This window comes from Ixodes scapularis, unplaced genomic scaffold, assembly GCF_016920785.2.
Source record: "Ixodes scapularis isolate PalLabHiFi unplaced genomic scaffold, ASM1692078v2 PGA_scaffold3__209_contigs__length_174095766, whole genome shotgun sequence".
In the NCBI taxonomy this organism is placed as follows: domain Eukaryota; kingdom Metazoa; phylum Arthropoda; class Arachnida; order Ixodida; family Ixodidae; genus Ixodes; species Ixodes scapularis.
Window position 1 is genome coordinate 43,866,878 of NW_024609868.1, and position 14,527 is coordinate 43,881,404.

General features: G+C 45.7%; 1 protein-coding gene across 1 annotated transcript in view; it reads right to left on the minus strand.

The window, feature by feature from the left end:
• The window catches only part of LOC8029676 (nose resistant to fluoxetine protein 6), a 67,379-nt gene that overhangs the window by 32,514 nt on the left and 20,338 nt on the right, over positions 1-14,527 (minus strand). The window lies entirely within an intron of this gene.

Here is a 14,527-nt window from a genome sequence, read left to right on the forward strand (position 1 = left end):
GTGACAGAGCATTCCAAAATGTCAGACATCAAATGGTTGCCACAGGCAGCGTGAAAAATTGCCAAACTTGGGAATTACTTTTTTTTTTTTTTTTTTTCGCTCTCCACGCCGAATTTCGGGTAGCGACGGCGACCATCACAAGTGCCGCGATGCATTTTTGCTCTCGGCAAATTACGAAATCAAAAGCTCCACGGTGCTGTTATCTTTCTTCTTTTTCTTTCCTCAGGTCTAAACAAAGAAGAAAATAATTCGTTGATGAACGGAAAGTTACTATTGGTGTACGCGGCCACGGCACAAACTATAAACTGAGCCGATAAAGTTATAATTATTATTTAATAAACAAAAAAGAGACCACTTTGTGTGGCCGTCACTCAAAGGCAGTTGAGGCGAAGAAGCATTTTACGGCCTTTTCATATCCCGAATCTGTCAGTAAAGACCTCGAGATATCCCGCGGTTGATCTTTCCTCTCAGGAAAGACTGTTTTTGACAGGCCTAACAATAAATCTAAAAAATAATGCGACAATAAAAAATAAAAGAACAACACTCCATGCTACGCGACCGGCGCGTCGCCGTGCGGCCGTTACCGTAGGTAGGCTGTGAGTTCACCAGCGAAGCGAAACTGGCGGAACCGCGCCGCGTACACTGGTAGGTACACAATGAAGCCAGAGAGGTGCGGTTGTACTGGGTTGGCCGGTATATATGAACTGCTTCGTCGCTAAGTGCTCCAATAGTCATGTGGCGTGTCTCGCGGGGACAGAGTTTCATAGTTTTCCAACTCGCCGTTGTTTTGTGGGGCAGGCACAGCGATGGACCCACGCCGTATGGCGCTATAAATTTGGTCTGCCGAATATGTCTGCCTCTGTGTCGGCACTGCTGATATGTTCCACACTGCCGCTTTGTGCGTTGTGTTTGCTTGTTTTTTTTTTTTTTTTTTTTTCTTGTTGTTTTTTTTTGCCAGTAACGCCTATGTAAGTTAGCGCCGATGGGACGAACTGAAATATACCATCCCACACTTGCTTGTATGTAGTGCCCATTTCATTAGAGGGAGGCCCTCCGAAGACGTCTCGTCCCCATTGCACGTGTCGATGATAGTTCCGGACCAGTATGGCGTGCAGCCTGTACCCCCTAAAGGAAGAGTCGGACGGTACACAAAGAGATAATTGAAAATCAAACGAAAAGTACGACCAAACTTGAAATCACTGGACAATCGACGTTTGAGTATGGCAGTTTACGTGTGCTTTCTTTTTTGATCAGCCTCATTTAGGACGTGCAAATCAACTTTCTTTACATATGGGGTTGCAAGCAGGCAGTAAGTGATTGCAAAACAAAACTCCAGAATTGTTTTTGACCAAACTATGCAAGATAAACAGTACATCTCTATAAAAAAAAAATAAAAAAAACAAGGAATCACAATTCAAAAAATCAAATGAATGTGTGGTGTTTTTTTTAAATCATATATATATATATATATATATATATATATATATATTATTTAAATAACTTTACCTAAAAAAAAGTAATTTGTTTTTCGCTAATCGTTTTAAACACGGCAAATTGATTCTTCACTCCGCCCATACAGTGAAAACAGTGTCAAAGGAAAAATTCACTGTACATTTAATTATATTCTAAAGTGCAGTTTAACTTAAAACGTCTTTCTTTATATAAACCACGTCATACTAAACAAAACTACCTTGATTTGTTTGGTTACTGAGAAAGCTTTATTTGCTGTAATACTTCAGCCAAACAAAATAAGAATAACATCGAAGTTTGTATGAAAACACCAAGGAAACAGCTCTTTCCCGCCAAAACTCTTTCTATCACTTTCGTGCAGAAAATTCCACTGTTACCAGTGCTTCTGAGGCCGGTTTCAAGGTATTAAATTCTCTCAGCTGCACCAAAAATAAAAAAAAAGAAGATGATTAACGACGTAAACTTATGGCTTTTGAACTCGAGCTCAGTTCGCGAGTTGCTCAATGACAGTTACATTTTCTTTTTTTTTTTTTAAATTGCGAAAGGCGGTGGCATAATTTCATAAAAAAAGGGGCAGACTCGTCTAAGACACAACGTATATGTTTATACTAACCGATATAAGATCACCTTTACATGTACAATTATATCTATCTCTGCTTGTCTTTCTCAATCACTCCCTTTGTCAGTCTGCGTGCGTTTACGCGTACGCGTCTAAGTTTTTGTTTGTTCTTTTCGCATCCTAATATGCTTGCATCAGATGCCACGCTGAATTGACGAGAGAAGTGGAAGTTAGAAACAAAGCTAACCTCTCTAATTAGCGCAGGGCACAGCATGTCGCTCGTGTCCAGTTTGCTTTCCGTTTTTATTTTCTTGTTTCTTTTTTTATTAATTAAAAAGAAACTAGATTTACATGGACAACATCAAATCACAGAGCAACAATAATAAAAACGTATTTCCGAGGATAGTTTTGCGGGAAAGAATTTTTTGTGAAAAAGGGGTTCTTGTGGAAAATCATCATAGTGAAATTGGGGTGGCTTAAACCGCAATTTAAATAATAACAATGTCTATTCTTCGCGTTCAACTCAATGAATTAGTGATATGTCAATTTTAAGATATCAATGCCTCGTTGACTTTGCAAAAAAGTGCCATTGGTTGCTTGCACCTTCTAGAAACTGGGAAGCTATCTCTTCGGAAGCCAGCCTGCAGTGTGATTGTTATATGTTAAATTTATTTGCTCGGATATATGAGAAGCAGAGCACAGCTAGAGGTCATTTTTAGGTGTACCCCAGACCTCATGCAACGTCACCCTCAACGTGTCGGCCCGAAGAACCAAAGTTCCGTACGCGCGCGCTTCCGTCGCCACAGCTTTGCACGCGATAAGGCGCCACAGGCTGCTGAGCGCGTCTCAATGAGCGCATTAAGTCCGCGCTCATTTATTGCTACTCCGACGCTCTGAGTTTCATACTCTGAGCGCAGCAACTAAACGCAGCATAGCGTACAGAAGCGCGACACACCGAAACTATCGACGAGCCGCATGAGCCACTTTCGACCGCACGCTTATGACGAACTCAGCATCTCGTGAAAACGGGTGGCAGAAGCCGAAATTATTTCCAAGCCTTAAATTAATTAACGCCTGTATAAAACGGCAGATTGTAAAGTAAAAAAAAAAAATGACGGTGACGTTAGGAAGTTTTGACGATTGTTTTACTATTCCTTAAAGATTTGAAGACTCGCTTCGAGCACATATGCGGAAAGTTTCTTTGACCGATATACTTATTGACGATGCATGCTGTTCATATTTAATGAAATACAACATTCTTGTTGACGCAAGAAACTGTCAAACTTGTCAGATGTTCCGAGGTTCCACCTTGCAGCACGACACGGAACCCGTCAATGTGCTACGATACGGAGGCATGAACAAACCTCTTCCGCAACGTTAACTCATGTTTCGGCTTTCAAACCGAAGTGCATTTATTCGCTGGGTTAAGCAAAAAACAGCGGTCCGAGTGTCCTCTCATCTCGACAACTTTTCTTACGCTGTGCTATCGGCACGCCACCGTTCGATAGATGAACTACATTTTCAGGCAAGATGCACGAACAAACCTTTTCCGCAACGCTAACTGATGTTCCGGCTTTCCAATTGAAGTATATTTATGCACTGGGCTAAGCAATTTTAAAAAGGCAACAGTCAGAATGTCTTCTCCTCTGAACAACTTTTTTTGTCGCTTTGCTATCGGCACCCTATCCGTTCGATAGATGAATTCGTTTTCAGGCGAGATGCACGAACAAACATTGTCGTATATCATCAGCGGTGTCTTTCGTTTGTCGGTTGTCGCGGTTGCCGAAGCGCTGATGTGAGCACAAGTCAACCTCTCCCTCTTTCCCAGGCGCTGACAAACTGACAGACACCGCAGGGCTTTCGTCAAAACAAGCCCTTTCGTTTTGAGCAAAGTCACGCGCACAGCTGGCGCGGAGTCGAAGAGGAGGAGGCGCCGCGCAACACCCCCTAGATAACAAGTCCGTAGGGCTAAGTGAGATGGCTTAATCAGACAAGGCCAACGCGGGGCACAGATTGGAAGCGAGTGCAGCGTCAGCGCTCGGCTTCAAGTCAAGTTTGAGCAGAACGTTGACGCAATCGTCGAGTCAAATCTGTGCCCAGCGTTGGCCTTCCCTGATGCACCTCATCCAGCAAACACTACGGCTTTGTTATGTAGGAGGTGTTGCGCCGCGTCGCGGCGGGATGCGGGCGAGCTCAGTTGCCGCTCAGCTGTAGCCGGTTGTTCTTCTCTGTGGGTTTCCGTAGTAGCGGTGCGTGGGCTGGGATGTGTGTGTGGAGTTAAAAAGATGGATGCGGTTCACTCCATGAGTGATATGGATACGGTTCCTTCCACGTGTGGTGTGAACGTGATCTTTTCCACAAGTGATATGCATGACCGTATCTCAGCGCGTCGACGTTCTCTGACAGGCAAACTACAAAAAAAGCTGGGGGGGGTGGGGGGGGGGGGGGGGGGAATTACAGGAAGACCCATTGGTGGATTCTTGGGGATTCCGTTAGCATGACGTACCCTTGGTTAACGCCACAGAAGTCCCCCTTTGGTAAACGGTAATACTGACCCCCAAACGAGGCCATAAAGAGGCAGCAAAAATGGAGGAAGCAAAAGAGGAAGCCAAGAGAAAAACAAAAGTAAAGGGGTCAAGCGTTAGCGTTTCCTAAAGTGGGACGAGTGTGGCATTTCCGAGTTTCGTGCTAGCGCATTCCCAGAGAATCCACCAATGGATATTCCTGTATATCTAAACATGTTCGGTAAAAGCACTGTTCAACACAAAAGGGGCAGCGGTCCACTGCGCCCTTCGTCTCGACAACGTTTCTGTAAGCGCAGCCATCTTGTTTGTGGGCGTGACGTCACGGAGCGCGAAGAAGTCACTCGCGCTCTGAGAAATACCCGGTGCTCGAAGAACGCGCTCGAGGGTCAGTCTCCGGAGGTGCTCGTGTCCGTTTAGTGAAACGATGAAAAAAGCACTAAACTCTCGCGCTCCGGGGCACTTTCTTATCGTGCCCACTATCGAAAGCCAGCTCCGGAGCGTTCCAAAAAAAGCTCTCTAGCCGGCGCCATCCTGCGACTCTGGCGATATGACGTGAGCCAGAGTCATGTCTGCGTATCAGTCAGAAATTTCTGCCACCCTCCTGGACTGTGGAAATCCAGTCAGCTCGATTCTCCTCGGGCATTGTACGTTCGAAGAGCGCCGTCCCTTCTTGAAATAAGTACAAAACGAGCGTGTTGGTAACAATATCCACCATAAGGAAGGTAACGCAAAGAACCAATTCCTTCCTTATGGTGGACTTTCCTGAAATTTTTACTTTATTTGCCTATTCAGGACGCTTAGTTTTTTGTGTTATCTTCCACTGTGAGAACCAGAGCCTTGCCGAAGTTGGCGTGTATGGGTGAGGAGCAGTCTTGGCTTGTATCCCGAAACTTGTACCGCGATACGGTAACTCGTTATTTTTTTTTGTAACTTTTAACTGTAACTCGATACATTTTTTGAAGTAACTGTAACAATACCTTATATGCTTTTTTGAAAAAGTAACTAAAATTATCGAGATCCTTTTCTCTAAAATAAATTACTATATTTTGTGAACACTACAGCGGGTTCAACCATGTGCGGAGGTTGGGTCCACACGTAGGCTCCCCGTGGGAACCGCGAGGGCAACCCATGTGGGCTGCCCCAGTAGACCCCCTGAAAGTCCCACAGGGGGAAGCCCAGTGGGCAGCCCAAGGAGGGCCGTCTTGAGCCCGAGTTGCGAAACCGACGTGGGACCCCTCTCGGCCCCCCTTTCGGAGCCCACTTTGTACTACTTGAGCAAGACAAACGCACACACAACATTGTTTGCACCCTCCAAAAAGGCTTTGCTATCTTTCCCTATAGCTAAAACAATGCCTGGCTAATACAGTTACCAATTGTTTTTATTCGAACGGTTTCCCTTACCAGTCCCTTATACTGTCATTCACTTCTCTCTGTATTATTTTCGTTCCTGATAACAAAGCAGCGCCATTATTACATTCATTTATGGGCTACAATTCTTGGATCGCAGATCCAAGAATTGCATTACTTAATTCTCCGGTTTCTCCACAGTGAAGCGTAGTTCAGGAGCTGTTGATTTTATCAACTGCTCGAGACCGTTCGACATATCATCCCGTAAGGTGCACACGAGAATATCGTCCACGTATCTCCTAACAATACATGTGTTCGCTTCAAAAACTTGAATTCAGTCAAACACAACAGAATCCAACGAGTTCAGGTAAACCTCCGCTAAAGCCGGTGCAACTGAGGACCTAATTCACACGCCTTGCTTCTGCACAAACTTTTTCCCTTCCTGCTCTGTAACTGTAGACTGAAGATAAAAAAAGTGAAAGCCGTTTACAACTCCCTGTAACACCGAATTAGAGCGCAGCTCTTGAGGAGGAGGAGGGAAGGGTACTGGGGGGTGAAGTGACCTGGGGGGGGTCACGTGACCTTGGGGAGTCACGTGACCATGCCGACGATGTCATCAGTGACGTCACTGATGACGTCATCAGTGACGATGACGATGCGGACTCCGATGACGTCATCAGCGATGATGACGATGACGATGCGAATGTCGGTGACGTCATCAGTGACGTCACTGATGACGTCATCTGTGATGATGACGATGACGATGCGGATGCCCCCCGAAGTCACGTGACACCCCCAGGTCACGTGACCCCCCGCCGAGGTCACGTGACCTCCCCGATGACATCGTCAGGCATCCGCATCGTCATCGTCATCATCACTGATGACGTCATCAGTGACGTCACTGATGACCTCACCGGCATCCGCATCGTCATCGTCATCATCACTGATGACGTCATCAGTGACGTCACTGATGACGTCACCGGCATCCGCATCGTCATCGTCATCGTCACTGATGACATCATCGATGACGTCACCGGCATCCGTATCGTCATCATCACTGATGACGTCACTGATGACGTCATCAGTGATGATGACGATGACGATGCGGATGCCGGTGACGTCATCGATGACGTCATCGGGGAGGTCACGTGACCTCGGCGGGGGCCATGACCCTGGAGGTGGCCACGTGACATGGGGGTGTCACGTGACCGGGGGGGGTCACGTGACTTTGGGTGTCACGTGACCTTGGGGTGACCTTGGGGGTCACGTGACCTTGGGATGACCTTGGGGGCCACGTGACCTTGGGATGACCTTGGTTACGCGGACGCCGACGCCGCTCAAGCCGGGAACGGGCCCCTAAGAGCTGCGCTCTAATAATCCAGATTGACAAGGAAACTTTCTAGCGAAATCCCTGCCTGGGATAGAAACTGAATCACGTTAGATTCTAGCGCATCCTTCACTCTCCTCATGTCTATTTTAGAGCGCAGCTCTTAGGCGGCCGCTTTCGGCTTGAGCGGCGTCGGCGTCGCCGTCGGGGTATCCGCGCGGTGCATTATGGGTAAATTTCCCCGCTAAATCTAGCGAAAAAATTTCCTTGCTAAATCTAGCGGAAAAATTTCCCCGCTAAATCTAGCGGAAATATTTCCCCGCTAAATCTAGCGGAAATATTTCCCCGCTAAATCTAGCGAGAAACTTTCCCCGCTAAATCTATCGAGAAACTTTCCCCGCTAAATCTAGCGAAAAAATTTCCCCGTTAAATCTAGCGAAAAAATTTACCCGCTAAATCTAGCGGGAAAATCTCCCCGCTAAATCTAGCGGAAAAATTTCCCCGCTAAGTCTAGCGAAAAAATTTCCCCGCTAAATCTAGCGGGAAAATCTCCCCGCTAAATCTAGCGGAAAAATTTCCCCGCTAAGTCTAGCGGAAAAATTTCCCCGCTAAATCTAGCGGAAAAATTTCCCCGCTAAATCTAGCAGAAAAATTTCCTCGCTAAATCTAGCGGAAAAATTTCCCCGCTAAATCTAGCGGAACAATTTCCCCGCTAAATCTAGCGGAAAAAAATTCTCTGAGAGTCGTGACCTGGGGGGGGGGGGGTCAGGTGACTCCTCCCCCAGGTCACATGACCCCCCCCTCCGAGAACACGTGACCCTCACTACCCTTTCCTCCTCCTCCTCAAGAGCTGCGCTCTGATTCGGCGTTACAGGGAGTTGTAAACGGTTTTCATTTTTCTTTTGGTAATAATGTAGGTCCTCAATATCCAAAGATAGATCTGAACATTCCCTTATCTCCAAGGTTCACTCGTTCGAATTCCTGAAAGACAACGATTTATCTAGATGTGCATTATTTAAACAAGTCTGAAGAAACTTTGAAACTAATATTTGCTACATACAGCATTCGTTAATCACCGCACTAACAGTCATTTCCGGCTCATGTTCCTTTAATAAAAAAATTTAACTTAGCGTCGGTCGCCTCGGACCTAAAAGACTAGTTGGGCTCTCATATGTCATGTGCAAACAAAAACCTTGGCGAGCATAAGTACCCTGTCAGTGTCCCTTTAACACATGGTTATTTAGGGAAAAGGGGAGGGGGGGGGGGGGGGGGTACGATTTTGTTATGCGCTGCCGTATTTATCTGCTGGGCTGGGTAACGCGCTGTGAGCATGCGCAGTAGCACTCGTCCCCGGAACATCGGAAGCACCGACGAATGCGCCCACAACTCAGTGACTGAGCATTTCCTTTTTTGCCAGGTTCATAAGTGCAGGAAAGTAGCATATGATGATATGACCTATAGGCTATACGGCGAGCAAGTGTTCTAAACTGCGTCTTTTGCGCGTCGGAACGCCAAGGGGGGCAAGCCAATCTAAAGGGAGCATAGAGAACGCGTAGAACGCGCGATGACGAGGCAGCCAAGCTCGCGCCATCATCGGTTGAGGTTGGGGGGGGGGGGGGGGGGGGGGGGGGGAGACGCGCGTGGGCGTATTTGGAACGTAAACAAACGGACGACATGCGCAAAGAGAAGACAAGCTTGGACGCCGTATAGCCCAAATTGCTATGAGCAATTAAAAAATTAAACGCCTGGATTAAAAAAAAATATATGTATATAAGGTGTCGCTGTTGTAGAGTTGTATGTAAGATGCGTTGCATCGCTGCTGCGGGGGCGCGAGTCAGTGGATACGTCGATCGGGCTTCGTTAAACGCCTACTGCCGCGATACTCGTGGAGCGAGTGCGTATACTGAGGGCAGGCGCCGAAGGTAAATACGGTGTCACTGTCATCTTGCAGCTTCTCCTATGTCCAAAACGACAGATGATAGTGATTTGTCAGTGTTCGTGACACGTCCCCTATTTTTAGTAACCCTAACTGCACGCGTTTTCCCCGTGACTAAACCGACAGCCATCCATCGTCACGCATAAACTAGTTATTTCGAGGTGTATGCTTCCTCGGCTATTCATAACCATAAACGATAGACACAGCGTAAAAATGGCATCGAGGACGAAGGTATACAGACGAGCAAATGTTATCGTGTGTGTTCGTGCACGCGCATCAGCCGACTTAGTTCAAAGGCACCTGACACACCGGGCGGCTGCTTGTAGTTCGAGATTGCTCCTGCGCACGTGCGAGCTCTAAAGTATGAATGATGGAGAGCCCAGTCGCTAGCTGGTAAAATGCGAACTGTGACCATGCCGGAAATATCGGCCTTTCTTTCTTTACGAGGGGTCAGAGTCCATATATATATATATATATAGCATTCGGCTCTGACTCTTTTGCAAATGGGTAAACCCGGCAGAGCGTCCACGTTCACGGAGGTGTATCGTTGAAGTATTTCTTATTTTCATCAGATATTAGAGTCCAGTCTATTCTACAATTTGTGGGTTGTACCTTACCTTTGACTCGAGGTAAGTTCAGGGTGATTGTAAATTATTGTTGGAGTTTTGGAAATGGGTGAACCCGGCAAAGCGTGTTCGCTGAGGTGTATCGCTGAAGTATCGTTCGCCGGGCACAAAACACAGGTTCGTTGCTGACAAAGGCACGGGCGCGAGTGCGTAGTGCCCTCTATGCGTGAGATTTCGTGCAAACAAGGCATTCTGCTAGTGTTGATCCACCGCCACCCACGCGCCTGTGACTTTGTCTGCACTCTATATACTTGGGAAATAGAAGATAGACGCTTGTCTATACTAGAATTCGTCGGTTCCTTCTGCCTCGGAGTAAATGCAGGATGATTCTAGATTGTTGTTGGAGTTTCCGTAAAAGCCTATCATTTTCAGACTAAAAAAAAAAAAACGAAATAATAATGCTGGAGAAAATGAAAGCGGAAAGTATAGCCCCAAAAGTTTTGCTACTGCAAAAAAATAAAAGCAAAAAACTTGGGAACGTTCATATTTTGTTTTTTTAAAGTGGAACGCGACAAGCGTGCCTTGCGTGGCCTGGTCAGTAGCGTGCCTGGCTCGCAACCGAAGGGTCGTGCGACATGCAGCGACCTTTATTTTGCATTGCCATGTTATGATTTAATTAATTTCATTCCAGCGTGACGTCACGTTTCACGTAAGCGTTGTGGGTTGTTCGAAACTCCCGCGCGAGGTCATGTTGCTGTGACGTCATGACCCTATCGACCAATCAGGATTTTCGCGTCACGCCACCGACGCCGGCTTTTCTGCGACACGAGCTCAAGCTCGTCTAACTAAAGGTCATAGGTAAAAAAAAAAAAAAAAAAACTTCCGAAAAGGATTATTTGTTTGCGATTTGCTCGGTCTGGTCGCAATGAAAACCGTGCTATGGAGTTTCCCGGACAGGTCGCGCCATCTGGTACGCAGCTTTCGCAATGATGGGAAGTCCGGTTCGTCATTCGCGCCGTTGCGGGTGTGTACTTTCGTTGGCATAGTGCATAACACAAACATACCACCACCTTTTGTTTTTCCGCAGTCTTTGTTTAAAATTATACCGTGTGCCATCTTAACGTGTAAAACAGCGAATGCAACAAGCGCGAGGTCCTTGCTTTTTGCACATGGTAACAATAATGTCTGGAGATCAAATTCTTCATTTCTTGCCTATTTTATATATTTCCTGAGTTCTACTGATCAATTAATTGATATTGTGTTTCCGTGATTGATTTGTTTTATTGTACCGTTCAGTCAAAACAGTATTTGTAGCTGTGTTTTCTTTAATGAGAGAACTAAAGGCCCAGCCGCACGCCATAAGGTTCTGGTCTACGGCCGGCCGAAGAAATGAGTAAGGTAACGGTACATTTTTTTCCTTTCGTGTATTGGAGATACCAAAATAGCGTTCTGGCTCAACGGTCTTTGTGGCGCTTGATATTAGCAAACAGTTCCAGGGTGTTATTCGCAGATTTGCCGAGTTGCTATTTGTTGTTATACAGTTCGAAGTGCTTTACTTAGCCCAACCTAAAGCCAAGACATTGTGACTTTAAAGTATGCACGTTTATCTAACAGGTGCGTAAAATACGTAGTTTAAGTACCGCCATAGATCTATACAACACTTTCGTGAAAAATAAAACAAAAAATGTATATATATATTGAAACATTAATAACGCGGTTTTTAAAAACACCACCAACTTCAGATCTGCGGGCAACAGGTTTTGCACCATCTTCTTTTTCTCATAACGTTGCCCTTAATTTTGTGGTAACGTTACGAATCGCCAACTTGGCAGTCAATAAATTTTAATTAGCTTCTACTTCATTCGAAACAAATCACTGCTTACATATTTTAAACCACCCATATATCACAGTGACTCTGAATAGTAAACAATCCCTAAAAGGCTGGTCAAGGCAAATATATTATAGTATCTGGTATCGTTATCGGAGCCATCGGAACGATCTACTAAAACTCTCTAAAACAACGGACGCCGTTCCGATATTTTGTTGTTTCCGGTCTCCAAATTCATACCAGAAAAACACCGAAGCTCGTCTAGAATAAGTACATAGACTGCAAGACACAGCTGATAAAAAACACAGCATCGGCGTGTATTCTTTTTTATTGTTAACAACTTGGGGGCGGTAATAAAACGTTACCGCCCCCAAGTTGGCGCCTCGGACAACTGAACTTCGCACAGAGTATTTCTAATGGTAGCCTATTAGAAGGAATCGAGCGAATAGCCGGCAGTGACTTGTTCGTGCTGCTTTGTTTTCTGTACATCTCCCACCTAAGTAGCCATAATAGAGCAAACGATGCATTCATGAGCTCTATCGAACCCGTACGCTGCATACCGGTCGTTTCTGCAAAACTGCAAAAAGTTCCCACAACAAAAATTACACCCCCCCCCCTTCCAAAAAGAAAAACGAAAAAAAAAATTGGGGGGGGGGGGGGGGGGGGGATAACTGTGTTAGCGGTGAACCTCAGGAATTTCGGAAAACATACTGAGCTGCAAAATAAAAGGCTTAAGCCCGGCGATGCCAAAATACGGATGTCGATTTCGCGTATCCGTCCTTGCGCCAGCTGCACGGGGGCCAACTCTAGCGCAACACCCCCGCTTCACAAGTGCTTCAGGCCGCCCTAAATTTAATTTCAATTAAGGGAATTCGATGACGTTCACCGAGCTTCTAATGGAACCCTATCTTTAGTTTTACCAATTAAAAAATAACTAGTAAATTTTCGGCAATCATTTTGTTAATCAATATATTTGTTTGTTGTTGGTTGTTCAATCCCTGCTGTCCGCCGTGGCTCTCTGTTTATTTCCGAGAAGAGTGGCTTTAATTCTCGAGTCTTTTAAGCAGGTGTCACACTACTCATACACCATATACAAGCACAGTCTGCAAAAACGAGTCACGGCAATGTCCGTGGTTCGAATGCCGCGTGCGCAGGTTTCCTCCTTGAACTCGCTGCCGTGCGGCATTCGAAGCACGGATCTCGCGGTGACTCGCGTTCGAACCTGTATGCAAACGTTCTTTTGTGTGATGTATGAATAGTGTCACCCAGGCTTTAGGGAGATATATCTCAACTTTATCTCCAAATTAAAAAAAAAAAAAAAAATTCGCCACCGCCGGAAAAAAAAAAAAAAAAAAAAAAAAAGCCGCCGAGCTGGCACATTGCTTTACCACGCTGTGTTGTGTGCTAACCAGTTGACAAGAATATAAACCTTTGTTAAAAGCTTTGTATTATTCCTCCGGTATTTACGGCGAACATAAACCCAAACAGTCCGCCCTATTAATTTTTTTCGTTCGTGTTTTTTTGTTTGTGTTTTAGCTTTTCATTTAAAACAACAAGCGCGATATAATTCTACAATATCTGTTTACCAGAAGCCCTACACTCGTCACACACAAAGTTAGAGCCGAAGTTTACGAAGCTCACCGACTGAATTCTGACGACGATGACGCCGCGCTTTTGTCGCCGAAGTCCAAACGGCGTGCTCCGCGAACTTTCGACAGAAACTTTGTGTTCGACGACACGAAGCGCGCGGATAAATGATCGACAACTCATCATTATGAAAATTGGACTCCACGCACCAAATGCGCAGGAGCCAGTTTTTTTCGCACACTTTTGAGCATGCTCAGTTCACCAGTTAGCGCCAGCGCCTAGGTGTGATTTCACAAGCATGAGTAGGTGAAAGAGACCCGCAAAAGTCAACATATTGATACGTCATTAAAAAAAAAAAAATACAAGAAGGAAAAACTTTACAGCGATCTCAAAATATACCCCAGTGTAGTGTTGTTGTTGTCGTCGCTTTTGCGCGTTGTTGTCTGCTGAAGGGAAGCCCATTATTTCCTCGCTCTCGACACCTGTCAGGAAATATGGCAGCGAGGGTGGAAAAGCCCCTGCGCTCTTTCCTTCTTTCTTTGATTTTTTTTTTTGTTATTCTGTATATCCCCCCCCCCCCCCCCCCCCCCCCCCAGCGGTGAAAGTTTCCCCGCATACTGGAAGGATACGATTGAGGCAGAATTTCAGTGACAAGCAGCCATTTCATCATCTGTAGCAAGAAGGGCTGATTCAGAACTGTCCTCGGAGTTTCTGAAACGCACTTCCAGCTAAAATATTTAAACCGCAATCAGTGGCGTAGCTGCAGGGTGGGGGTTAAGAAACTTCAGCCTCTCCCCCCCCCCCCCCCCCGCCCCCCACACACTTCCCCCACTCCCCTCCGTACTCCAAGTCATGGACATCTCAGCACCCTCACCAACCCTCCCCCCCCCCCCCCCCCCAAGAAAAAAAAGAAAAAAAAAAGAGAGAAATATTAATAACACCTGGTTACGGCCATTGGCCGCAATCACAGTGCTCGTACGTTCGAGTAACACAAAAGGCACGCTGTTCGTTGCAGGGATGATGACATATTTATTTGCATATACAGGGTGTCACAAATGAAAATTTACACGGTCTTTTTTACCGCAAAAATAAACTAGGCATCCCCGAACGCTCATTTTCCGCCCAAAGGTAGAGCTAGATGTCACAACCAGATGCCAAGGTTTCAGCCGAATCTGATAACTTAATCAAAAGTTATAAATGATTTTCTGAAAATTTTAATGGGAAAATGGAGCCCATTTTCGCCCGTTTTCGGTTTCTGGTGCCATAGAGCCCCATGTGTTTGAAAACTCCGTCGGTCGCCATTTTCCCATTGAAATTTTCAGAAAATCATTTATAACTTTTGATTATGTTAGCGGATCGGGTTGAAACTTTGACATCTCGTT